The sequence below is a fragment of the Leucoraja erinacea genome, chromosome 1 (assembly GCF_028641065.1).
Source record: "Leucoraja erinacea ecotype New England chromosome 1, Leri_hhj_1, whole genome shotgun sequence".
Taxonomy (NCBI): Eukaryota; Metazoa; Chordata; class Chondrichthyes; order Rajiformes; family Rajidae; genus Leucoraja; species Leucoraja erinaceus.
Window position 1 is genome coordinate 92,029,574 of NC_073377.1, and position 26,495 is coordinate 92,056,068.

Here is a 26,495-nt window from a genome sequence, read left to right on the forward strand (position 1 = left end):
AAAATGCCATCTAACCAACATTTAGTTGAATGATTCTGTACATCCAGTTACAACATTTACTTTATAACCTGATGAAATGTCTTATTTACTAATCAAATGTAAAATCAGGTTTGACAGAGATGATTTGCTGTGAAATTTCATGTGTGTTTTTTCTTTAAACATGCCTTTTTCAAATAGAATTTCTGCACTCTCTGCAAATGGCACCCAATAAATTCCTTGCCACGGGCATTGGGCTGATTGCCCATAGTATTTTCCATTGTGACCAAGCAGCTCTTTAGATCATGGAATGGGGGGAATTATGGAAACATTTGTCATGCTGACCTTGGACTATTGTGGGATCCAAATCTACAAGTTAGCTGGGCCAGACATTCAGTCTAAGCTGACAGGTAGCGATACTGTGGCAGGAATGGGTGCTGGTGACCACAACACAGATCCATTGATTAATGATTAAATATTTAATGTCAGTATCAGTCCAGGGAAAGTGAAACAATAGAGGGGCAGACTGAATGGAGCCTGGGATTCCCACCTCGACCTCACTCGGAGGGGAGTGCATTGAAAGATTTGCTCAACTCATTATCCTTTGAAGTGACTGGCAATAGCCATCCTTGCAGAGGTATAAATACCCCCCTCCCCCACTCCCTTGCAGCAAGCCAGAGCATTAGTAGCTCTGTCCCAGTGGTCAGCATGACAAAACCACAACATTTGCTAGTGTAGCTAGCAGGGACCACAACCTGCGGACTTACTTTGAGGGCTGCAACTAAAGGAGCGAAGATAGCACTGGCACCACCTGAGGCAGGAGACCAGCCTTTGTGAAGAACAAGCAGCCCTGAACTCCAGAAGTCCAGTGAATATGACTGACTGGCCCAAGTGTTACACATATTATTTGTGATGTGGTCAGATAGTTGGAGGCTAAGTTAAATATTGTATGATTAATTGCATGTGTTTGTATGTGTGAGTCTGTGCACATCAGTGCATGTGTGTGCTATTGTGTGTGTGTTTGCACCAAGATCTGACCCGTGTCCTTATGTTTTCCCTGAAAGTACAATGGACCTTGGTACAACATACATGAAGGGAGATTGGTCAAAGTACTCCCAGAAAATACCTTTGCATCTTTTATAAATCAAAGAGGTATTAATAATGTTTACGAATTCGGAACTTGTTTAGTACAGGTACCTATTTCCAGTTTATTATATTCTGGCATTACTTCCATCACCTCCTCTAGTGCTGCCTTCGCACCACTCACTTCCTTTGTGAAGACTGATGCAAGTACTTATTTAAACAAATATGTCTACCTTAATGAAGGTTTATTTATGGATCCTCAATACTATTGATCCGCCAGACCATTTTATTTTCATTCCTTGGCACAGTTCAATAGATGAGTAACTTTGTTTTTCTTTTATCCTTTTGGGATTTCCATTCCACTTAGTTTCATCAGCACAGGCAGCTTTATTATGGAGAGAATCATACAGGTTGTGCAGTAGTAAACTAGGCTAAATGTCCACTTACTCCGTGGAAGGCAGAATGGATTTCTTTGGAAAAGATATCTACATATCAGTGAAGTAGGCACAAAATTCTGGAGTAAGTAAGTAAGTAAGTAAATTTTATCTATATAGCACATTTAAATCAACTCGCATTGAAACCAAATTGCTTTACATAGAAGAAATAATTAAGTTTCCGTACATCCATAGAAAAATGAAAGAAAAAATGACATAACACATTGGAATTCAACATGATCGTCCCCCCACAGCAGAATCAAAATTTCCCACTGTGGGGAAAGGCATCAGAAAGTTCCTCTTCTTCTGTGATCACCCGAGGTCGGGACCTATTTGTGGCCTCCGCAGCCAGTCCGATGTTTTCAGGCCATCTTGCCGGGAAGATGGAACTCCGGCATCGGGTGAACACTCCTCAGTGGCTTGGAATGTTTGGAGCGGCCGCTTCCTCCCCGGAGACTGCGGCACCCGAGGTCCTCAGGCCGCGCTGATTGGAGCTCCGACTCTGTCGATCTTGGATCCCAGGCTCCGCAGTGTTTTAAATCCAGCGCTGCCCGCGGCTGTACGCCCACAGCCACAGCTCCTCGGATGTTGGATTTGGCGGTCACAGCACTCCGGGGCTTATAGCACGGTGACCCGGTAAGGTATCGCCCGCTCCGTGATGGTGTCCCAGCGCTGTGCTGCCGCCAAAGCTGGGGTTCTGGCCGGTCCCGACAGGAAACGCCGCTCCAGTCTGATGGTAGGCCGTGAGGAAGAATAACTCAGTGGGGCAGGATTGAAGGAATAGGTGAAGTTTCGGGTCGAGATCATGCTTCAGACTCCAAACGTCACTCCAGAGATGCTGCCTGTCCTGCTGAGTTACTCCTGCATTTTGAGTCTATCTCGGTAAACCAGAATCTGCAGTTCCTTCCTACACATCATTGAGATTGCACCACCAGCCACATCTTTAACCCTTAAACATTCTGGTCCATTCTTCCGATTCCATCAATCACTTTGGTTCTTGTACCATTTCCCCATGCAGCTATTAAAGATGCATCTATCCTTTAACTTCAAGCCATCCAAGGGACACAAACAGCCCTTTTGTCTTATGCTATGATCACTTGCGCTCCTTCTAACCTAGTATACTGCATTTGTTTCTCACAATATGATGATACCAAACACAGTTTAGGAGACTGTTTCCCAATTTCCTGCTGCTTTAATTTTCCATCTACATTCATTTGTGCTACAATCTGTCTCTGACAGAGTCAAACAACACAGAAACAGTTAATCCATCTCAAATCATCCATGTTGACCAATCTGTCCCATCTAAGCTAGTCCCGTTTGTTTGCATTAGACCCATATAATTCTAAGCATTTCCTATCCATGTACCTGTCCAAATGTCTTTTAAAATAATGTTATTGTACTTGCCTGAACTACTTCCTTTAATAGCTCATTCAATAAATCCACCCCCCTATGTGTGAAATAATTGTCTCTCAGGATCCTAGACTTTGGAAACATCAGCTGCAGACAGGAAGATTTTTTCCCCCCATGTAATTCATTTTGTTGACTTACCAGAACAGTTGGCTGGTTAGACAAACAGCCCCTCAGACTTGTTGTACTGTTACAAAGAAACCCAACATATTATTGTGGAATAATATTCTTTCCAGGATGGCACGATGGCGCAGCAGTAAAGTTGCTGCCTTACAGCACCAGTGAACCGGTTTGATCCTGACTACTGGTAGTGTCTGTACGGAGTTGGTGCGTTCTCCCTGTGATCGCCTGGGTTTTCTGTTTGTATCAGAACTGGCCTCTCCAACTCTTGGTCATTCATCTGTAATATTGTCTCCGTTTTTCTCTCTCCATTAGCAAAGCTGGACATTTCCTACCATCCTGCAAATCACCCCTCTTACATATCCCTTTGCTCATGTTCATTCACTGTCCCTATCTTCCATATTGTTTCACCAACATCCATCAGCGATACCCCATCAGCTATATGGCTTCATTCTACTCATCCCAACTCCACCTCCTGCAACTCGCTCTTTAAATTTTCCAGTTCTATTGAAAGATCTTCAAATTGCACTATTATGATCTGATTATCTAGCATTACTCACAATTTATTATATTATTGAGTGTTGTATATTTATTTGTTGTGTTGTTGCATTTAGTGTGCTTGTAATTGTCTGTAAAACTGCAACAAGTAAGAATTTCATTGTTCCTATTCCAGGCCATTGAGAAATTTAACACTCTTGACTTTAAATTGACTGTTACTCTTTTAGCAGATGCTGCCTGGTTAGTTGAGCATTATATGCATTTTTATTTCAGTAATTGCTGCATTGCATTGCCAGTGTTCCCAACTTGCACAACACAGTTTTTCAAAAGTCTAATTGATTAAAACTCAACATCAGTTGGACAGTCTGATATTTCTAATTTGGCCTTCATAACAAGAGGATTTCAGTATAAGAGTAAAGAGGTTCTTCTGCAGTTGTATAGGGCTCTGGTGAGACCACATCTGCAGTATTGTGTACAGTTTTGGTAGCCTAATTTGAGGAAGGACATCCTTGTAATTGAGGCAGTGCAGCGTAGGTTCACGAGATTGATCCCGGGGATGGCGGGACTGTCATATGAGGAAAGATTGAAAAGACTAGGCTTGTATCCACTGGAGTTTAGATGGATGAGGGGGGATCTTATAGAAACATATAAAATTATAAAAGGACTGGACAAGCTAGATGCAGGAAAAATGTTCCCGATGTTGGGCGAGTCCAGAACCAGGGGCTACAGTCTTAGAATAAAGGGGAGGTCATTTAAAACTGAGGTGAGAAAAAACTTTTTCACCCAGAGAGTTGAGAATTTATCGAATTCCCTTCCACAGAGGGCAGTGGAGGCCAAGTCACTGGATGGATTTAAGAGAGAGTTATGCCCCTGTCCCACTTAGGAAACCAGAACGGAAACCTCTGGAGACTTTGCGCCCCACCCAAGGTTTCCGTGCGGTTCCCGGAGGTTTTTGTCAGTCTCCCTACCTGCTTCCACTACCTGCAACCTCCTGGAACCGCACGTAAACCCTTGGGTGGGGCGCAAAGACTCCAGAAGTTTCCGTTCAGGTTTCCTAAGTGGGATAGGGGCATAAGATAGAGCTCTATGGGCTAGTGGAGTCAAGGGATATGGGGAGAAGGCAGGCTCGGTTTATTGATAGGGGACGATCAGCCATGATCACAATGAATGGCGGTGCTGGCTCGAAGGGCCGAATGGCCTCCTCCTGCACCTATTTTCTATGTTTGGTTAAGAATCAACTTCCAACTTCTGTTGATAATGCATCCCAGGAAATGACTAAATCATTTGTTATCTTAGCTCCTGGACACCAGGAAGAAAACCTATACGGGTGTAGCTAAAATGTCCTAATTGTTTAACCAGACATCAGTTCTGGGCTTATGTGGACCTTCTATAAGTCCCACATAGGAAGGAACTGATGTCACCACATCTGGCACCAAATCCCATTGCTGGACCCCAAGCAAAAGTTCCAGTAGAGTCCAATCATGGAACCCACTTTTACTGGACATTTCCAACCATTACCTTGGGGAAGGCCCTATCCGTTTCTATGCAATTAGAAAGGGATAAGATAAGTAATGTGCTTATATATATTTCAGTGTAGTTTAATTATATTTAAAATCATAAATGTTGATAGTCGATTTTTTTTTCATTTTGACATATTTGTGAATGTGTTCTACGTTGAATTAGTTTTTCATCAATTTAAAAAAAAATTTCAATGCCTCTGAATGTCATGGACAATAAAAACTTAATTCAATGCCAGATAGCACAGGAGATGAAGATAGACACAAAAGGATGGAGTAACTCAGCAGGACAAGCAGCATCTCTGGAGAGAAGGAATGGGTGACCCTTCTTCAGACTGGTTAGGGATAAGGGAAATTGGAGATAATGGCGATGATGCAGAACTCTCGTCGAAGAGAGGAGAACTTCTTCAAAGTAGACATTCCTTGAGAAGATTTTGCAGTGGAGCAGACGAAATGTGTAGGAATGAACTGCAGATGCTGGTTTAAACCGAAGATAGACATGAAAATCTGGAGTAACTCAGCGGGACAGGCAGCATCTCTGGAGAGAAGGAATGGGTGACGTTTCGAGTTGAGACCCTTCTTTAGACTGGTTAGGGGTAAGAGAAACGAGATGAAGCCTGTCATAAAATGAGATGAAGATTGTTATCAAAGCTTGTCAGTACATTTTGAAGGCAGGGACTTCACACTGTACTATTCACGGCTTCTAAGCCTTGAGACTTCACCAGCAGAGTCCCGAATACGGGGTGCCAGCTCGGTCCACCCTCTATGCCCGGCATAGGTAACTGTGAGCAAGTGGGTATATGTCGCTGGCTGAATTCATGAAACGTAATCCATAAAGAAATTTGATGACATAAATCTGAAGAATTTACAGATCCTCTGGGACCCTTTTGTGGTTTACAAAGATTAATTGTAAAGATTATGGTCTATGTCAGTAATTTCTATTTTAAGTCGCTGTAGTGTCAAATACTGCAGCGTAAGGTGAATATGGTAGTAAGTCTTGTTAAAATGCATAAGCCAATTATTGTGGGCTAAATTTGCTCGCAAACCACAGCAGATTCTGCTATCAATCACGTTTCGGTCAGACCTTATATTATGCTAGCACATGTTTTAAAGAGAGCATCAGCCGGCCTGCACCAGGGGGTGAAAGGAGATAATGGAGCAAAGGAATATATATACTTTTTAAATGTATGGCCTCATGAATCTGCTCTGCCATTCAATAATATCATGGACAATCTGTACCTTGTACAGTTTCCCTCATAACCCCAATATTTCCTGATGCTTTATTGTCCAAAAGTCCATTAATATAATTCATGAATGTGGATTTGCAGCTAAAATTAATACATTTATTTCCACTGGGGTATAAATTGTTTTTTTTTTAAAATAAAATTATGAGTCCAGACTCTTTAGCCAGAGGAATTAACTACCTGATACTTACTCTGTCATCTTATCTGTTACATTGAGGTCAACTCACATTTGTCTAAGCTAATACCAATCTTAATTAATGAAAGATTTAAGTTGAGATGTGCAGTAATTTACAGGGCTGAGTGTCATGTAAAAAGAACAAAACATAGACAAGCCTGAGAGAGCGAAAGACAGAGGTGAGGGTGTCAATACTAAATGGTTTTGGTTGCAGAGGACATGGATCAGAAGCTAAGTTCAGTGTGTGGTAGCAGCAGCTTAGTTAGTGCTGCATGTTGGACAACTAGGCTGTTAACCGCAGATGAATTGAAAGAGCTGATATTAAGAGGCAAATCTGTCACCTGAGACTTGCAGAACCAATAATTGTGTGGATGTTCCATGAATTCTTCCATGTTTTCATCATCCATGGCAAAATCAGCTAACATGCTTCTTTCTGGAAACTCTACTTCAAGAGAATCAGAGGCAAAGTGATATTGTGATAGTCCGAATGTCTTAGCCTCCATCTTCACTGAGTACATACAGGTCATCCCCAGTTAACGAACAGCTTTGATTTTTACATCAGCCCATTGCTTTTGACTGTAGGTGGGAAAACTCGAGATGTAACCAACCCTCCACAGTATTGTAATGAACGGCATCAAAGGTACATCTACTGAAAAGAAAGACCAGTTATTAAAAGTGAAGATGTTAATCCTGGCCAAATTGGAGAGGCAAGCACTTTAAAATGGGAATAAAGGATTCAGGGCTGCTTGGAGATTTGGTCAATTTGGAATTGTTCTCTGCAGAGCTGGGACAAGCTGTGGAGTGGTGCCAATGTGTCTAGAACCGAGATACAAGTTGCAAGAAAAGAATAAGAACATCTGCAGACCCTGTGAATTAGGTGCAAAATGCATAGAATGGATTGGATAACTGCAAACCAGACATACACCTTGTAAATAATGTTGCAGAGTTCGACTTTGCCAAGTGTTGATCGGATGAGGTATTGAGCCTTGTCTGGGTTTCTTGCAGATCAGGGTAAATGTTTCTAAGTTGGCTTCCTTGAGAGGCCCTCTTTGAATACAATGTATTGAGCTGCTGTATTATTGGGTTAGGGAAATGTCTGTTATGTATGGGGTTAATCTATATCTGTAATTGGGTTATTAAGAGACCACCCCCATGTGGTTCGGGCCCGGGACATATAAATGTCCACTACCACGATGTCCGATGTTGACCTTGGAGAGCGCTTGGGACTGCGTGAACTTCTGGAGTGTCTTTGTCTGAGCGAGGCCTAGAGGGCTTGAACAGACAGATACGAGGATCAAACCCACAGTTGGATAGGTACAGTAGTTGAACTGTAATGCGCTTTTGTTAAAATAAAGTTTGCGATCAAGGGTGTTGATCTGTTTCGATCGCGAGTGCAGAAATAGGGCCCACGATGCGGTTTTTGCATTGATTTTCAGCACTTTGTTAGTCAGAGCGGATCGATCATTCGTGGGCTTGGGAAAGGGTCTAATCAAGATCATTAGAACAGAGTCTAGCAAACACGGAGGAGCGGTCAGCACGCCTTTGGGTAGGAGGCCCATAAAACCAGGGTGGGGTTAGAGGCCCTGCTGGGGTTAGGTTAGTCCCTTTCCTGGGTTAGAGGCCCAAAACCTTGGTCATATTTGGCTGACTCATGCTGCTTCGAGCCAAACATGCATCATTGTGCGAGGAGTAACCCAGTGTTTGACTTGGTATCCAAATTGGTGGGGTATTAAAATACAGGTCCTGCCTTCGATCAGATCTTTGCCGGGAGCGCGAATTGTAAAGGTGCGTTATGAAAATTGGCATCGATAACTCACAGCGCGTAGCGGCTAGGCACTGGATCCTCGGTGCCCAGCAGAGAGGTGTGTCTGCCTGAAGGTATTTGAGTCTCTCCTTGAAGTGACGGACGAAGAACCTCGAGATGCTAGGGAGATGCTAAATGCATTTTGTTGTCTCTGTACTGTACACTGACAATGACAATTAAAATTGAATCTGAATCTGAATCTGAATCTGAAAGTACTGGGCTTGGATGAACAGAGTATAGATCCAGTCTGTTCAAGAATTCAACTGGGCAATTTTAGTTTGATTCGAGAGCCCGGGTAGTAGAAGAGATACACACTAAAATTAGGAGTCTATATTTGCAAAGCCAAATTTTCAAATACTGAATTTCATATTGAAGTTCCGCCTGTAAGGTGGAATTCGAATTCCTGTATATGGAACTTCAGTGTTGTTGCATGTCAGTGGTTGATTCCGAATAGCGGCTGATCAACAGTGAATAGTAACCCTCTGGTCGAATGTTGACTGGTACCTGATAGCGAAGAGTACCTGAGAGACGGGAGCCTCCTTACTTGATGAAAAGTAATCCGAATAGCGAAGGGTACCCCTAATTCTGTCTAACTTAGAGAGGAGGGATAGAGGTCCCCCTATAGAAGTCCAGTCTTAGCAGAGGGATAGTAACATTCGGGAGGAAAAGTAGTCATTTAAGGAGTAGTACCCCTCAGCAAAGAGTAAACTAGGGAGGGGAAAATCTTTGGTATCAGAGGGAGAGGTTCACTGCGTGATAACAGCGTGACGTGGCGTCGAGATCGAGTGTCCATGAACTGTGCGCTAGTGCTTTAAATAATTTTGTAAATTGTAAAAATCTAACTTTTCGTATTGTCATCGGATCCGGATTTTGTAAATATTCTACGTATATGTAAATAAACTTAATATTAAGAATTAAAAGTGAAGATTTAGATCGTGTTAAGTCCGCAGATCGTCATTTGTGTTGCTGCTTGTGCGAGTGTTTATGGATTTTGAAACTTGAAGTAAGTGTGTGTTTAAGTTAAATATTCGTATTTGTTTAAGAATGTTTTGTAAGAATCTGAATCAGGGTGGTTTGATCAGGGGTTGTACTCCTTCGATCGCTGCCTCAGGGGAAGAGTCATCCCGCTGTTGATTGGGCCACAAAGAAGATTAATTAGAGTGCGGTTTACTGGATGCTTATAGTTTATATTGGGGTGTGTTTTGGGTTATTGATCATCGGGGGAATATTTTCATTCTTAATTATAGTTCTGTTAACATAGTTTGGGTTTGTCTGTCTGTGCAAACTTAAAGTGGATTGGGTGAGAGAGGCTGCGTGAGAGAATGCGATTGAGATCCTTTGTTTGAAAGTTTGGAATTGACTGCAGTGTGATTTAACTGATAAAATAGTTGGGAGAGAGACTGAATAGGAGCGAGTGGTTTGAATAATTGAATAGGAGTGATTGAATAAGAGTAACTGGGGGACAGTTGAATGGGAGCGATTGCTAGAGTAAGTGTAAATTGGAAAGACCGTTGACCATTGTGTGGGAGAGATGTCATTGCCCTTGGAGTCTAAGAGGAAGAAGTGATTGAGAGGTGTTAGTGTCTGGAACCAGTATTTTGCAATTTGTGTTTTGACCATTGTTCCGAGAATGGGGAAATATCTCTGAGAAGGACCAATCAAACAGATTAGAAAGTCCGATAAAGATAATTTGCGGGCAGCGTCCACATGAAGGGGATAGACTAAGAGGATTATCAGGGGAATTGAATGCAATTTTGAAAGTCAAACTTTGGCCGTTGGGTGCACTATAACAAGAATAAACTATATAGAAACGATCCTTAAAGAATAGTGAAGAAGGAAATTAGTTAATTGGGATGTGGAGAATGTTCTTCTCTAAAAGAAAAATACATAAATAAATAGTTTTGCTGTCCACCCTAAAAACGGTGGCTTGTAAATTGGGAATAGGAGAACACGATAGAACTGATCCTTCTCGGGACATTCCAAAGCAGGGACATTGTGAACTAGTAAACCAACAGCAGGAGCAGGAGCAGGAGCTGGAGAGAGTGTCATCTTTTGAAAGGTAGACTACTGAGACGGCTCTTAAAGGGGAGGTTCCGATGAAAACTAAATCAGTTAAATTCAGTAAGAATGAAACAGGGCCTGCATATCTTGAGGGGAAATATATTTATTATATGCCAGGGTGTTTAGTATTCTTTGTAGTGGAGCTGGAGCCACAGTATTCCTCACAGAACTCTCATGTTCCCAATTCGGTGAAACCATGCGCAGCATTCGAGCAGGATACACGGGAGGAGTCAGGATTATCTTCTGCTCCTCCCCCTAAATTTAAATCTGAAATAGAGACATTGGGGAGAGATCCTCTATCTCCTATAATTGCCCACAAGTGGAGGACAGTAGGGAAAATCATGGAGCTAGGAGGAAGATTCCATCGACATGGGTGACAAAATTAATTAGGGACTCCTGTAGCGAGAGGATGAAAGAATCCTTTTTGAAGGAGAGGGATAGAACAAATAGCCTTTCAGAGGGTGAGATAGGGGAAGATTATGGATGGATTGATTCGTACATAGATAATATCATTATGTCAGAGCAGTTCACCAAGGAAGGGGATTTAGTAAGGACTCCCCATAGACAATGTGTTTGTAGGGAGATTTCGACAATCCAACCCATTTCAGTAGCCCTAACCTTCCAGTTAACAGCAATACCATCTATTGAAATTAAAGGCGTTCTCACATGGCCTGAGAAACAGCACTATACATCAAAAAGAACACGACACCTTCCAAGTAGGAGGAGATACATAGAATCCAATTCTAAAGAAACCCTCACTAAAAGGAAGAAGCATGACAGGGAAACAAAGTAGCTAGAATGAGAAGGGATGGCAACAAAGGACTGGAAATGGCACTAGGGAGAGTAGAATCATACCTACTGTGGAGGAGGAATGGGAGTGGGGAAGGAAGATATTGTATTAATGTGTTGCTGAGTTTGTGCCTGCAGGAGGGTATATCAACGAGACACTATCTGGGGAGTGAGGTAAAAGAGTGCACAGACCCCTTAAGAATGGGACGAAGACAGCAACAGGTAATATAGCTCCCCAGAAACAGGTGACCAGCAGGAGGAACTGATAATAGCCTGCCCCTTTAAGAGATTTGGGAAGGCCAGCAGGCAGAGCAATATTCTCCTCAGTATCCCCATTCTCGAGCAATTGAAACTACCATCAGAAAGGAAGAAGAAGACCTACCCTAGTGCCCAACTTTAATAGCACCTAGCTATTGGAGAAAGAAATGGAAGGAGAATAAAGGACACTTTAATCATCTTTGAAAGAAACAACACTGACGACCTATAACAACTTTTGGGACATGTCCCACTTTAAAGGACTTCTTCAAATAAAAAAACATTCCTCTGTGGTTTGGAGTAAAATACCTAATTTGCGTCTAAATTATGCATATTAGAAATAAATTTATAAATTTTGGGTTCGGTCTCGAAATTGTATGGTGATGAATCGGAGGTACTTGAAAAAATTGAAATCTGGAATAGACTTGTGGAATCTGGTTTAGGAATTAGATTATTAACTGACATTGTTATTATCTCAGCCCCAGAAAAGCAGACAAAGATAGGAAGGATTGTTCAAAGGACATCAAGAAGGACAGAACTTGGGAAGATCTGGTAACATGGAATTACTTAGGGAATATGAGAGATGGAATTAAAGGTGGAATTAGAATTGGGAATAAAACTGGAATTAAAATTGAATAATTAAAGTGGGAATTGAAATTGAAATTGGAGTTGGAATTAGAAATGGTCAAAAAAAGAACTGTGAGCAGCAGGACCTCCCTTTAAGAGACCGGACTAAGGAATTATTCAGTAGTTACGAACTAGTACCAGCAAGAACCCCTAGACAAAGAACGAAGCCAATAGAGTAAAAGTGAGAACCCCTAGACAGAGAACGAAGACAACATAGTAAAGAGTCAATAGAAGAGAATAAAGAACCAACTTAGTAGAGAATCAACATAGTAACGAGTTAACATAGTGAGGAGACATACATAAATAAGAAGAGGTACTGGAGGAAAGACGTAGTTAACTGTAGAGAGAAACTTGAATAGGTATTAAAAATAGCAGAGCCAATGCATTTGCCCGATGGATTTGAATTGTTTAATCTTAGATGGTAAAGTGGCTTTTATTATCAAGGTGGAAAGAAATTGTCCCTGGATTTGGCATTCTTGATTGGATTTAGGATAAAATTAACAGCAAAGGAAATTGATTGTTTAAATTTGAACAGCTGGGAATTCCACAGGAATTGGAAGGGAATTGTATTATTGGCTACAATGCTGTAGAATGAGAAGGATGAGATGGACATTGAAATTTGAAATAATAAATTGAAGACGGAGACTGAATTGGGTTAAATTGGAACATTTATCATGGTTTGCTTTAAATTAGAGTCACACCTGTAGGGAAATCTGGACTGAACCCAGCTGAAATTTATATGATTACCCGTCATCAGATATACATATTATAACATTGTGTGTATGAAGAATGCTAATTAATGTCGATCTTAGAATAATAAAGAGTATATTAGGGAACAGAAGAGGAATAGGGATCTAGTAATAGGGTAATATAATCGGTTCTAATAGGGATAGTATTGCAGAACTATAGTGAATGTATTGGAGAGCATGAGTGCATTATAGTAACTTTGTCCCAATTTTCTCAGGTTTTAGGTTCAACTATGGAAGATGATGGAAGACTGGGCAGCAACACGGATGGAGGGAACTCACGCCCATGAAAACTTGGGAGGTGAAGACTCCTCAGACAGAACTTGTGAAGTTATGTCCATGAAAACTCAGGATGCTTGACAAGATTCTGGGAAGAAACATCATCATCTTGTGTTGCTGATAGATGGAAAATGTAAAACACACTTATGTATATCTGGTTAGCTGATTATTGAACCATTTTGGTTATCATAAATGATGGGTTATCATAAATGATGTTCGGCATGGACTTGTAGGGCCGAGATGGCCTGTTTCCGTGCTGTAATTGTTATATGGTTATATGGTTATATATGATAAAAAGGAAGGAATGTTAAACCTGGTTAAATTGGAGAGGCTTCGACTTCAACATGGGGTAAAAGCTCCAGGGCTGCTGGGAGATTTGGTCAATTTGGAATTGCTCTTTGCAGAGCTGGGACAAGCTGCAGAGTGATGCCAGTGTGGCTGGAGCCTAGTTACAATTTGCAAGCAAAGAATAAGAACATCTGCAGACCCTGGCAATTAGGTGGAAAATGCATAGAATGGATTGGATGGCTGCAAACCAGACATACACTTTGTAAATAATTGTAAATAATTTTGCAGAGTTTAACTATGCCGAATGTTGATTGGATGACGTATTGAGGTATTGAATAGAGGAGAATGAATGAATGTAGGTGCCTTCCCTCACAGTGGGAAACTTTGATTCCGCTGTGTGGGGATGTCTGTGTTAAAGACTATCATGTTCTGTGCTCTTTTTTATTCGTATGGCCGTATGGTGACCACATATTTCACAGTACCAATCGGTACATGTGACAATAAATGTCTCTTGTCTTGCCTTGTCTGGGTTGCTTGCAGATCAGGGTAAATGTTTCTAAGTTGGCTTCCTTGCGAAGTCTAGTTTGGATACAATGTATTGAGCTGCTGTAGTATTGGGTTAGGGAAATGTCTGTTATGTATGGGGTTAATCGATATCTGTAATTGGGTTATTAAGAGACCACCCCCATGTGGTTCGGCCCCTCAAGACCTAAAAAAGTCCGCTACCAAAAGGTCCAGCTTCGATCTTCTGGGAGAGTGCTTGGGACTGCGTGACCTTCTGGAGTGTCTCTGTTTGAGCGAGGCCTAAAGGTCTTGATCAGGCAGATACGAGGATCGAACCCGCTTTGGGATAGGTACAGTAGTTGAACTGTAATTGCACTTTGTTAAAATTAAAATTAGTTGTTCAAGTGCTTGATTAAGTGTTTTTTGACTAAAACTAGTTGGGGAAAAGCTTAGAAGGAGCAATTTACAAAGAGGGAAGAGACGTAGTATCGTTCACAGGAACACACATATTTACATATATTGTGTGTTTGAATTGAATAATGCAATGTGAACTTGTTCCTATGTAGGGGTGTCACACAATGCAGGTGCAAGTAACCTGGGGACAGCCAGTAGAAGCTGTCAATTTATATCTCAGTCTGACTCACTGTCATTTCTGCCTGTTTACCTTGTCCTGTCAGTCATTACAGTAATCAAGTATTACTTTGTGTACCTTATCACATTTTGTATAGCTAATGGGCAAATGTATATAACTGAAGAGCAAACTGACACCTACAGTTACTGTGTAGAAAACTGTGTACTGTACTGTGCAGATGCTGTTTTAAATTGAAGGGAGACACAAAATGCTGGAGTAACTCAGCTGGGCAGGCAGCTTATTTGGAGAGAATGAATTGGTGACATTTCGGACCCAAAACGTCATCCATTCCTTTCTCTACAGAGATGCTGCCTGTCCTGTTGATTTTGATCCAGCATTTTGTGTTTACCTACAGTTACTGTGTATGTCTGTTGAGAAATCAAACGGGGCACAAAGATTTTTAGCACGGTAACATTTTTTTCATCCTGAGAGTGAACCACTTGATTATATATTGCATGTCCAAACAAAAAAATAAGGTTTTGTCGCATTGAAGGCAAAAGAAGAAACCAAAAATGTAAAAGCATAAATGTCCATGACTGTAGTGCTTGAATAAACGTAACGCACTTTACAATATCCAGCCATCTAAGTTTCTTTTAAGTAGAATCAAAGAACTGCAGATGCTGGTTTACACCAAAAATAGACACAGAATTCTGGAGTAACTCAGTGGGTCAGGCAGCATCTCTGCAGAAAAATTAAAAGGGTATCCTTTTACTGCAGAGTTGCTGCCTGACCCGCTGAATTGCTCCAACACTTTATCATTATCTATGTTTCATTTAATTTGCTTGTTGAGAAACAATGTGGTGTTCCCAGGATTCATGATCCTTCGATAGGCACAAAAAGCTGGAATAACTCAGCGGGTCAGGCAGCATCTCTGAAGAAAAGGAATAGGTGACCTATTGAGATCCTTTAGTGAGCCAGTTGAGAAACAATATGCCTTTCAAATGTGTGAGTTTTTATTTTTGCTGGCACAGCTAATTCTGTTTCATAATGGTATTTGAAGGAACTCATGCACAATAAACCTCTATGTGGTTTGCGTATTATCTCCATTATGCCACTTTCCGTAATGCTGTACTTACCAATGGCAGTCACTCCCATGTTGACAAGGAACCAAATTATTGTGCACTGTCCATGTTCCCTAGTCACATGATTTGCCAGGTCAGACCTCCAGTGAAACATTGCTTAATAGACAATAGACAATAGGTGCAGGAGTAGGCCATTCAGCCTTTCGAGCCAGCACCGCCATTTAATGTGATCATGGCTGATCATCCCCAATCAGTGCCCCGTTCCTGCCTTCTCCCCAAATCGCCTGACTCCGCTATTTTTAAGAGCCCTATCTAGCTCTCTCTTGAAAACATCCAAAGAATCTGCCTCAACCACCCTCTGAGGCAGAGAATTCCACACTCACAAGCCGCTCCATTCTCTCAGCATATGACAGTCCCGCCATCCCGGGAATTAACTCGCTCAATAGCAGGAATGTCCTTCCTCAAATTAAGGGACCAAAACTGCACACAATACTCCAGGTGTGGTCTCACTAGGGCTCTGTACAACTGCAGAAGTAATTATTTGCTCCTATATTCGACGACTCTTGTTATAAAGGCCAACATGCCATTTGTTTTCTTCACTCCCTGCTGTGCCTGCATGCTTACTTTCATAGACTGACGAACAAGGACCCACAGATCCCGTTGTACTTCCCCTTTTCCCAACTTGATGTCTTTTAGATAGTAATCTGCCTTCCTGTTTTTGCTACCAAAGTGGATAACCACAATATTCAACCTTAATATTCAAGACTGCAGCTGCAAAATATTGTGTAACTCTTTAGTAATGACCTCATGAAAATTTAACAAGCAGTAATCATTCTGTTCCTCACACTTGTTAATATATCTCTACTTATTTTTCAAGAGGTGGAAACCCTCAGACGGTGGTAAACACAGAGCATTAATGCTTTTACCGACATTACCTCATGTTCCAATTACTAATGTTGGTTGACTGTCATGTCTGCAATATTACCTCCTCAGTGACGCACACCAATTTATCTTTTTCCCTTTTTGAACGGTTTTATATCTATTAATTGTAATGTTGTCTTACGAGGGGAGTGAAAATAGACCGAGGAGAATTACAATTAAGATTTTTATTAATATATTATTGACAGCGTTGAGGTCCACAAACGGCCCAGGGCAATAATAGGAGTGATTATGTAGAAATGTTGTGGACTTCTCCGTCAATTGAAAAGCAAGCAACAAGGCTTATAACTACATTTCTGCACAGGTGAGTCTGTCCATTGTACACTTCAGGGTTAGATTAATACCTCTTAATTTCTTTGGTGATGCAGAAAGTGAAAGAGAAAAGGCATTTGTCTGATGAATAATTGTAATTTATTCAGTGAAACGATCTAACAAGAAAAAGAAGATAGTTTCTCATCCTTCCTTCTGAAATAAATTAAAATACATATTTCTGATTTCAGAAATTAAATCTTAGCAATAAAAAACTGCTATTATTAAGTGGCTGGAAACAATGAAAATAATAATTTTGGAGTTATTCACTCTGGGGACATATAATGACCAGGAAACAGATTTTGCATACCATATAATGTGGTAATATGGCTTTTAATGTAAATTTATGATTATAAATTATACCCTGCAATGTAAAATCCATAATTGTCAGAACAAAATAACAAAATGAGCTAATCGTATCACATACTATCCTTGCCAAAGAGCAATTAGTGATGATATGATGCATTTTATATTTTAGATGAGAGCTGCAGCAATTTTTCTGCATTTCAAACCACGTCTTTATGTCAGCTCGACTCAATTAAACATCATAAGACAATGAACTCAAGCCTCATATTCTCTGATACTGAGAAAATTATGTCGATTTGTAAATTCTATTGTTTGAAGCAAGGTTTATGGATGACAAAATTAGTCATAGTCAAAGAGCTGTATAGCAAGGAAATAAGCCCTCCAGCTCAACTTGTCCATATCGACCATGTTGGCATCTTGGCTAAAAACAATGGGCAGCGTTGAATAAGCATTCAGGAGTGAGGTTGATAATCTGAATGGTGCCGTAATTACTATCATGCTCTCAACTTGAGGACAAACCAAGGAGCTGATTGTTGGCTTCAAGAAGGGAAAGATGGAGATTCACAAATCTGTTTTCATTCACGGGATAATAGTGGAGAAAGCCAACAGCTTGAAATTCCTGGGCGTACTTATCAACCCCTCTGCTTCCTTAGAAAATAGGGGAGATTCGGTATTCGGTATCCTCTATCGAACATCTAGAGGTGTACGGCAGAGTGCATACTAACTGGTTGCATTCCTCCATCCCCACAGCATCTGCTCCCAAGATGAAGCTTTCCATATGATTACATCTGAGATGACCTTATTCTTAAGTGAACACGGTTTCCCCGGCTGCTGGAGATGGATCCTCACCCGCATCTCTTCTATGTCCCGGAGTTCTGCTCTCACTCCCTCTCGCACCAGATGTGACAAGGATAGACTTTCCCTGCACCTCACTGTTCACCCCACCAGCCTCCACATCCAACACATCATCCTCCGACATTTCCATCACCTCCAACGTGATCCAACCACTAATCACGTCTTCCCATCTCCACCCCTTTCCGCCTTCCACAGACACTGCTCCATCCGTAACTCCATGGTTGACTCATCCCTTCCCATCCAAACCACCCCTCCCCAGGTACTTTTCCCATACAACTGCAGGAGATTCAACACCTGTCCTTTTTATCTCCTCCCTTGACTCACAATGGGACCCTAGTCGTCTTTCCAGGTGGGACAGAGGTTCACAAGCACCTCCTCTAATCTGATCTACTGCATCTGGTGTTTCTAATATGGGCTATTGTACATTGGCGAGACAAAGCGTAGACTCGGTGATCATTTCACTGAACACTTATACTCAGTCTGCCAAGAACTACTGTATCACCCGATTGTTCCCGTCCCTTAACTTCCCGTCCCATTCTCATACTCACCTTTCTGTACTGGGACCATACCCGAGTGGGACCACTCTCCATTGCCAGAATGAGACCACACATAAATTGGAGGAACAGCACCTCATATTTTGCTCGGGAAGCTTACAACCAAGTGGCATGAACGTTGAATTCTCTAATTTTAGGTAACTTCTACATACACCTACTCCCCCCCCCCCCCCCCCCCCCCCCCCCCCCCCCCCCCCCCTTCCTCTACTAAAAGCCAGTTAACTAGCCAGTTAACACAACCTCTACCAACAATCAGCTGATCAGGGAATCTCCTTGCCTGAGATCATCTGTTGCTAGACCCGATATGTCCTGTTCATTCTCTCGCTTCAACAATGCAATACAATACAATACAAATTTATTCGTCACATGCACCAACTATGGTGCAGTGAAATGAATTTGCCATGCAGTGATACAATTGAAAAAAGAACACACAATACACAATAAAATTTAACATAAACATCCACCACAGCATTCTTCACTGTGGTGGAAGGCAACTAAGTTCAATCAGTCCTCCTCCTTTGTTTCATCCGTGGTCGGGGCCATGAACCCCCTGTAGTCGCTGCTACGGATGGCCAGATGTACAGACCTTCTCGTCGGGAAGATCGAAACTCTGACGTCAGGACGGGCGACCACACTCCGCGGCTTGGCGTGCCCGAATCAGCCACTTACCGGAGACCGCGGCTTCAGGATGTTATAGGCCGCAGGGCTATAAGCTCCGCAGACCACAGCCCCATGATGTCAAAGTCACCAGGTCTACAAACGGAGCACTCCTTTCTGGTGACCTCCGGCAAGGGTTCGCCCTGCTCCATGATGGAAAAGTCCACGCTGCGCCTGCTGCTGAAGCTCTGGGCCCAACTCCGGAAAAGGCCTCTTCAATCCAAGCTGTTAGGTCGCGAGAGGGTAGGCGGAGAAGCGACATTGAAAAAGTTGCCTCTCCGTCGAGGAAGTGACTGAAAAACGGTTTCCCCCCCTATCACCCTCCATATAAGGCATACCGAGAGACATTAAAACAACATTTGGACATACTAAAAGAAAGTCAAAATAATGAACACGCTACTGGCTTCTATCCCCCCCACCACCACCACTACAATCAGTCTAAAGAATGGTTCCGACCCAAAACATCACCTATGCATTTTCTTGAGAGTTGTTCCCTCCAGCATTTTGTGTTTATTTTTGGTATAAACCATCATCTGCAGTTCCTTTTCATTACTAACTGGTTGCATCATGGCATGGTTCAGTAAATGGAACGCCTAGAAATGAAGGAGGCTGTAAAAAATGATACATATTGTCCAGTCCATCGCATATACTGACCTCCCCACCATCCATAGGATGTGCTGGAAGCCCAGCCTCAAAAAGGCAGGCAATATCATCAAAGACCCATACTACCCTGGCCACTCTCTCAATTGGATATTATTATTGGAAAGGAGATACAGGTGTCTGAAAACTCTGATCCAACGTGAAAACACCAGGTTCAAGAACAGTTTCATCAGACCAGCAATCATCAGGCACTTGAACACACTAACAATGTGTAAAAACCAGCAACAATGATTTTCTGTGGACTGCGTCATTGATTGCACTATGGACTTCAGTTTTTGCAGTATTATTGTCACCTTGTATTACTGTCATTAATGTATTGTATTACTGATTATTATACATTTACCTGTGTGATATTGCATTAATGAGCCTGTTGTGCTACAACAAGAAAGATTTTCATTGTTCTGTTGCCATATATATGACAAGCAAACACTCCCACAGCTAAATTGTTTTGGTGGGAAATCCTCGTGTTGGGGCACAATCCAGGAATACTGTGCTCATTACAAAGTTCACAAATCACTCACAGGATCCTCTGTATATTGTTGCATTGGTGCAATTAGTGCTTGGACATGTGTAATTGTGTCTCACAGAACACAACACCCATCTAGACATTCTTTTTGTGATGTCCAGGCACAAACACATAGCCTACAGTCAGTGTGGACAAGTCATGCAGAAGCAAGGCTTTAAAGTGCATATGATCTGTTTGGTCATCATTTTGAAAAGATGTACATTTGAAGGTCACAGTCCATCCTTGAGTATCTATTTTGAGTAAATCCACTTTAACTTAAAAACTTATCTCATGCTATGGTCCTGTCTCGGACCTTCAAACTATTCAGTTTAAGAATAAGGGGTCAGCTATTTAGAACGGAGATGAAGAAACACTTTTTCACACAGAGAGTTGTGAGTCTGTGGAATTTTCTGCCTGGGCGGTGGAGGCCGGTTCTCTGGATACTTTCAAGAGAGAGCTAGATAGGGCTCTTAAAGATAGCGGAGTCAGGGGATATGGGGAGAAGGCAGGAACGGGGTGCTGATTGAGGATGATCAGCCATGATTACGTTGAATGGCAGTGCTAGCTCGAAGGGCCGAATGGTCTACTCCTGAACCTATTGTCTATTATCTATTGTCTATTGTCTATTATTTCTGCACAACCAAACCCAAACTTGATCTCAAACTCCCCAGACTGGTTGCAACCTTGCACCGACAGATAATGAATGGCTTTTCCAAGTACCGTCACAATGAAAAACATGGCAGCCAGTTTGTACATAATCAGTAAGAACAAGAGGCATGCATTCAGTCAAGGTGATGTTAATACAATGACCACAGTGGGAGAGAATGTGCTGGAAATGACCAGCTGTCAGATCTCACTGATGCTTGCCTGGACTCCTTCCAGATATGAAATGCTGACGTACAGACCTTCCATAAGCAGCAGTTATATAGCTAAAAAAAACGGAAGTTGGTCGCACATTATTTTTTAAAATACAATTAAGGAATTTAGATTTAGAAAGAGAGGAATAGATCAGGCGGACGTACAGAGTCTCTTGACCGGAGTGGAGGAATTTAGAACCAGAGGGCATAGGTTTAAGGTGAAGGAGGAAAGATTTTATAGGATTTTATAGGAATCTGTGGGGCAATTTTTCCATGCAAAGCATAGTGAGTGTATGAAATGAGCTGCCGGATGAGGTTGTGGAGGCAGTGATTGTCACAACATTTAAGAAGCAATTAAACAGATACATGGATAGGACAGGTTTAGTGGGATATGGGTCAAATGCAGGCAAGTGGGACCAGTGTGTAGATGAGACATGTTGGTCGGTCTGAACAAAATGGGCTGAAGGGCCTGCTCTCACACTGTAAGTCTATGACTAAAGAAAAGCACAGTTAAGTATTAACAATTAAATGAGGTTGCCATTTGATAGCCTGCCAGTCTTGAGATTAGGGTAAGGAATATGATGCCAATTCCACATGGCCCCTCTCTCCAATATGTTAATGGTCCACTGTCAGAGAAAGTGGTGAGTCCAGCAACAGAGCAGGAGTCCAGAGCAAATTAACCATATAACCATATAACCATATAACCATATAACAATTACAGCACGGAAACAGGCCATCTCGGCCCTACAAGTCCGTGCCGAACAATTTTTTTTCCCCTTAGTCCCACCTGCCTGCACTCATACCATAACCCTCCATTCCCTTCTCATCCATATGCCTATCCGATTTATTTTTAAATGATACCAATGAAGATACAAATTGAGATAATATTGGTTGACACTCATGGTTCCCTGCAGATCCATCGGCTGTTGGTCGTCAATTTGTCCCTGTGAGATATAAGGTAAGAAAACAAAACACAAAGAATTGCAGGTGCTGATTTACAAAAGAAAACACACAAAGTGCTGCAGTAACTCAGCATGACCTGCTGAGTTTCTCCAGCACTTTGGGTATTTTTTAAGGTAAGAAAATAGATTGGACAAGTAGATGCTGAACTTCAAGCTTTGAGATGTATTTCTGCACAACCCTTCCACAACTAAAAGATTTTCAGCACTCCCAGGATCATAACACAGATAAAGAGCAGACATTGATCTGGTGTTTCTTCCACATAATCCTGCCAGCATTCTGGGTAGGAGCCAGCAACAATCAGAATGTGAGAATGACCAGATGGATTGACTTGGAGATAAATCTTGGCCAGGATACCAGTGATAACTCCCTTGCTCATCTTTAAATATCATGATGATTCTTTTTACGTCCATCCGCGAGAGCTTATCACAAATACTTTACTTTTCCCATATTGCCTGCTCCACCTCTGCTGCAGCCCGACACTTGCTTAGAAGTTGGAAATCTGAGATGAATCCCAATTGCCCAGCAGTTGTCTGCTACATGAATGTCAATAGACTTTATTTGAACCTTCATGACCTGCTTGAGCCAGCATTAGTGGTTTGGGAGGGTATGCCCTAGTGCTCTCCATCAGCACCAGATTTTTCATTTCTTGACCAACGGTGTCTCTTTCCTATGAAGGGATTGAGGGATGCATTGTTCCAAGCACAATAATAAAATTAATAGAAGGTTTCAACCAGCTAGCAAACTTCATGCCTGTATATGACAGGTAGAAGTTGGATGTTTATAGAACCACAATTTATCAGTTATATACTGAGCTGCTGTTTTATTCTTGACAATTTGAAACTTATGCAAATTAATTTAGTCCTAATTAGACTGTTCACTTTCCTGAGTTATAAGAGTGATAGTAATTTAGCGGGTACAAAGCTACATTAAAAAATATCCTGCTGTGTTATGATCTTCACAGTGATTGGAAATGTACACAATTTAGTTGTAAAAAAGGAATGGATATAAAATATTCTCTCAATGACACCTCCTCTTATTGCAGACGTAAGATTTATAGTTCTACGTTCCAAATGAGTTTCTCACGGCAGGTGCAGTGAGCACATTAATAAAAGGCAGCAAGAGAGATTTCCTTCGTGAAAATCTATAACCTGTACTGAATGTATGTCAAAACCTGATGCAATAAGGTTATATTCTGAAAATAATTAACTTGTTAATTCAACCATAAGGTTGTCAATTAAAGTTCTTGAGGCTCAGCAGATTAAGTCAGCAAGCATTCATCCCATTATGAGTCAATCTTTAGACAACCTTTCAACAAGGCTCCCCACCATTGGACATATATCCCTTCCTCCTTTCAGAAGGCAGGAACGAGGTACTGATGGGGGATGATCAGCCATGATCACATTGAATGATGGTGCTGGCTCGAAGGGCCGAATGGCCTACTCCTGCACCTATTGTCTATTGTCTATTGTCAACTGTCAAATTAGCACATTTCCAGATGTGTTCATTTGCCAGTTAATAATTTGATTAAGCTCTGTTGTCCATCTACTGCATTACTAATGGAAAGGTTGTCAAAGGAACGTATCTGGAAATATTCCAAATATAACCATATAATAACAACCATATAACCATATAACAATTTACAGCACGGAAACAGGCCATCTCGACCCTTCTAGCCCGTGCCGAACACGTATTCTCCCCTAGTCCCATATACCTGCGCTCAGACCATAACCCTCCATTCCTTTCTCGTCCATATGACTATCCAATTTATTTTTAAATGATAAAAACGAACCTGCCTCCACCACCTTCACTGGAAGCTCATTCCACACAGCCACCACTCTCTGAGTAAAGAGGTTCCCCCTCATGTTACCCCTAAACTTCTGTCCCTTAATTCTCAAGTCATGTCCCCTTGTTTGCATCTTCCCTCCTCTCAGTGGGAAAAGCTTATCCACGTCAACTCTGTCTATCCCTCTCATCATTTTAAAGACCTCTATCAAGTCCCCCCTTAACCTTCTGCGCTCCAAAGAATAAAGCCCTAACTTGTTCAACCTTTCTCTGTAACTTAGTTGCTGAAACCCAGGCAACATTCTAGTAAATCTCCTCTGTACTCTCTCTATTTTGTTGACATCCTTCCTATAATTAGGCGACCAAAATTGTACCCAATACTCCAGAATTGGCCTCACCAATGCCTTGTACAAATTAATCTACTAATCCCTTCCCCACTTCCCTGGTACTTAAAACCAACTTGTTTTTTTTTTAATCTCTTTCGCAGTTCTGATAGTTTTCACTTTAGCTGGGACTAAGTCCATGATTTGAAAGGAAATGAGCCAGGGTGGGTCTGAGGACACTCAGGAAGTTTGTGCCAACAATTTATCATCTGAAGATGAAAATGATTTCCTGTTGAGTTCAATCAAGTGTTAAAAACATCATCATTTGTCTAAAGGGATCGGCTTAATTCTTCACATATTAAAATATGAATGCTATTTACAACAAAATTGTATCTATCTATCTATCTATCTATCTATCTATCTATCTATCTATCTATCTATCTATCTATCTATCTATCTATCTATCTATCTATCTATCTATCTATCTATCTGTCTGTCTGTCTATTTCTCTCTCGCTCTCTCTCTCTCTGTTTTGCAGAAACACAGAATTGTTTACGGATGATATTGTGTATGGGAGACAGTGAAAGCATGAAATTAACCTGACATTTCTGGTTATAAAGTAATAATGGCATTGGATTGATTCATTTTTTTCTCATGAAGCTCTCATACCAATTTTACTTTAACTAAACCTTTGCCCAGCCGCATAAAACATAAAATGATGACAATATAACCAATAATTAGAAATTTACTGAAAGATTACTTCTGATGATAGTTAAATTGTGTTCTGAACTCCAACTCAGTAAAAAGGTGACATGGATATTTAATGATCTGAGGGGTTTACGTTCCCTATATATTCACTGAAACATAAATATATATTGTGCATCTTGCAGGTGGGACATAATCCTAATTATACTAATCTTTGTACTGCAGGGTAGTCATCGTGTCACTCCCGATTACATCTTTTACTCTAGATTCCTCACTTCAGAATGCCCCTCCTCTGGTTCTAATTTATACACCCCAGCAGTATGAACATTGACTTCTCCAATTTCAGGTAGTCCTTGCTTTCTCCTTCCTTCCCCTCCCCATCTCTCCCACAGCCTGCTGTGTCCGCCCCTTCCTTTCTTCTTCCCGCCCCCACCCGCACATCAGTCTGAAGAAGGGTCTCGACCCGAAACGTTGCATATTCCTTCACTCCATAGATGCTGCCTCACCCGCTCAGTTTCTCCAGCATTTTTGTCTACCTTCGATTTATCCAGCATCTGCAGTTCTTTCTTAAACATTTCTATTTTAGCATGTCCTTTACCTAACTTTAGATTACCTCACTACTAACTCGGGGTACTGACTCATAAATTCTAAGTGATTAATTAAAGACCTGCCTTTAGTTTAGAATTCTACAGCAACAACTCTGTTTGCTGTTTTCAAAAGCATTCTTGAAACAACTCCAGCACTTTATTTTGTCAGATATCCTTCATTTTCATTCTCCCATGCCAACATATATATTATATGTGAGGCATTGTGGTGATGTTTTGCGAGATGATCTATGAGCTCATCATTAAACTGCTTAGTATGTTGATTTGGATAAACCCTGGGACATGACAAGAACATCAGAACATGTGTTAACTCTAGGGGCGCTGCACTGGCAGCAGCCTCTGCCTACAGCCTGTCTGTCATTTCTATCTTTTTTTAAATTTTCAGTTAGTCCAATGTCTGTTTTGGGGGGGAACTTTTACTTTTCTATGTGGGGAAGGGGGGCAGGGTAAGGGGGAAGCCGTCTCCCAGTCTCTTCCTGGCGGGGAGGCGACTATTTCTCCGAGTCGCGGCCTCGCCTCCACCTCTCGGCCTACCAGCTGGATCGGAGCGGCCTTTCCTGCCGGGGACCGGGAATCGGACCGGGGCTGCTACAGCGGCGGCGCAGCGCTGGAGTCACCGCGGAGCGGGTGATGCCTACCTGGGTCACCGTTTGGAGCTCCGAAGCGTAGAGCCGTTGCTCCGACATCGTGGAGCTCTGGTGCGGAGAGCTTCCAACGCGGGCGGCGCTGACCGCCATCGTGGAGTCCTGGGGCGCCTTGTAGAGGGTCTACAGCAGCAGTCTCCACCCAGCGCGGCCTGCAGACTTTGGAAGCCGTGGACTCCGGTAGGAGGGGGCCGACTCTATGTCCACGCCGCTGAGGACGTCCCGCAGCCCCGACGTACTTAACCACCCCGGCGAGCGGCGAGCAGTCCTGGACATCGGGCCACCCGTAGCTGCAACTGCGGAGGGCACGGGGAGGCCCTGACCACGAGGAACAGTGGAGGAAGAGACTGACTTTGGTGCCTTCCCACACA

General features: G+C 42.0%; 1 long non-coding RNA gene across 1 annotated transcript in view; it reads left to right on the plus strand.

The window, feature by feature from the left end:
• The window catches only part of LOC129699281 (uncharacterized), a 62,282-nt gene extending 49,065 nt beyond the window's left edge, over nucleotides 1-13,217 (plus strand). Inside the window, exon 3 of the long non-coding RNA XR_008723816.1 lies at nucleotides 12,955-13,217. This is a non-coding gene — a long non-coding RNA (uncharacterized LOC129699281). The remainder of the gene's footprint in view (nucleotides 1-12,954) is intronic.
• The last annotated feature ends 13,278 nt before the right edge of the window (nucleotides 13,218-26,495 follow it).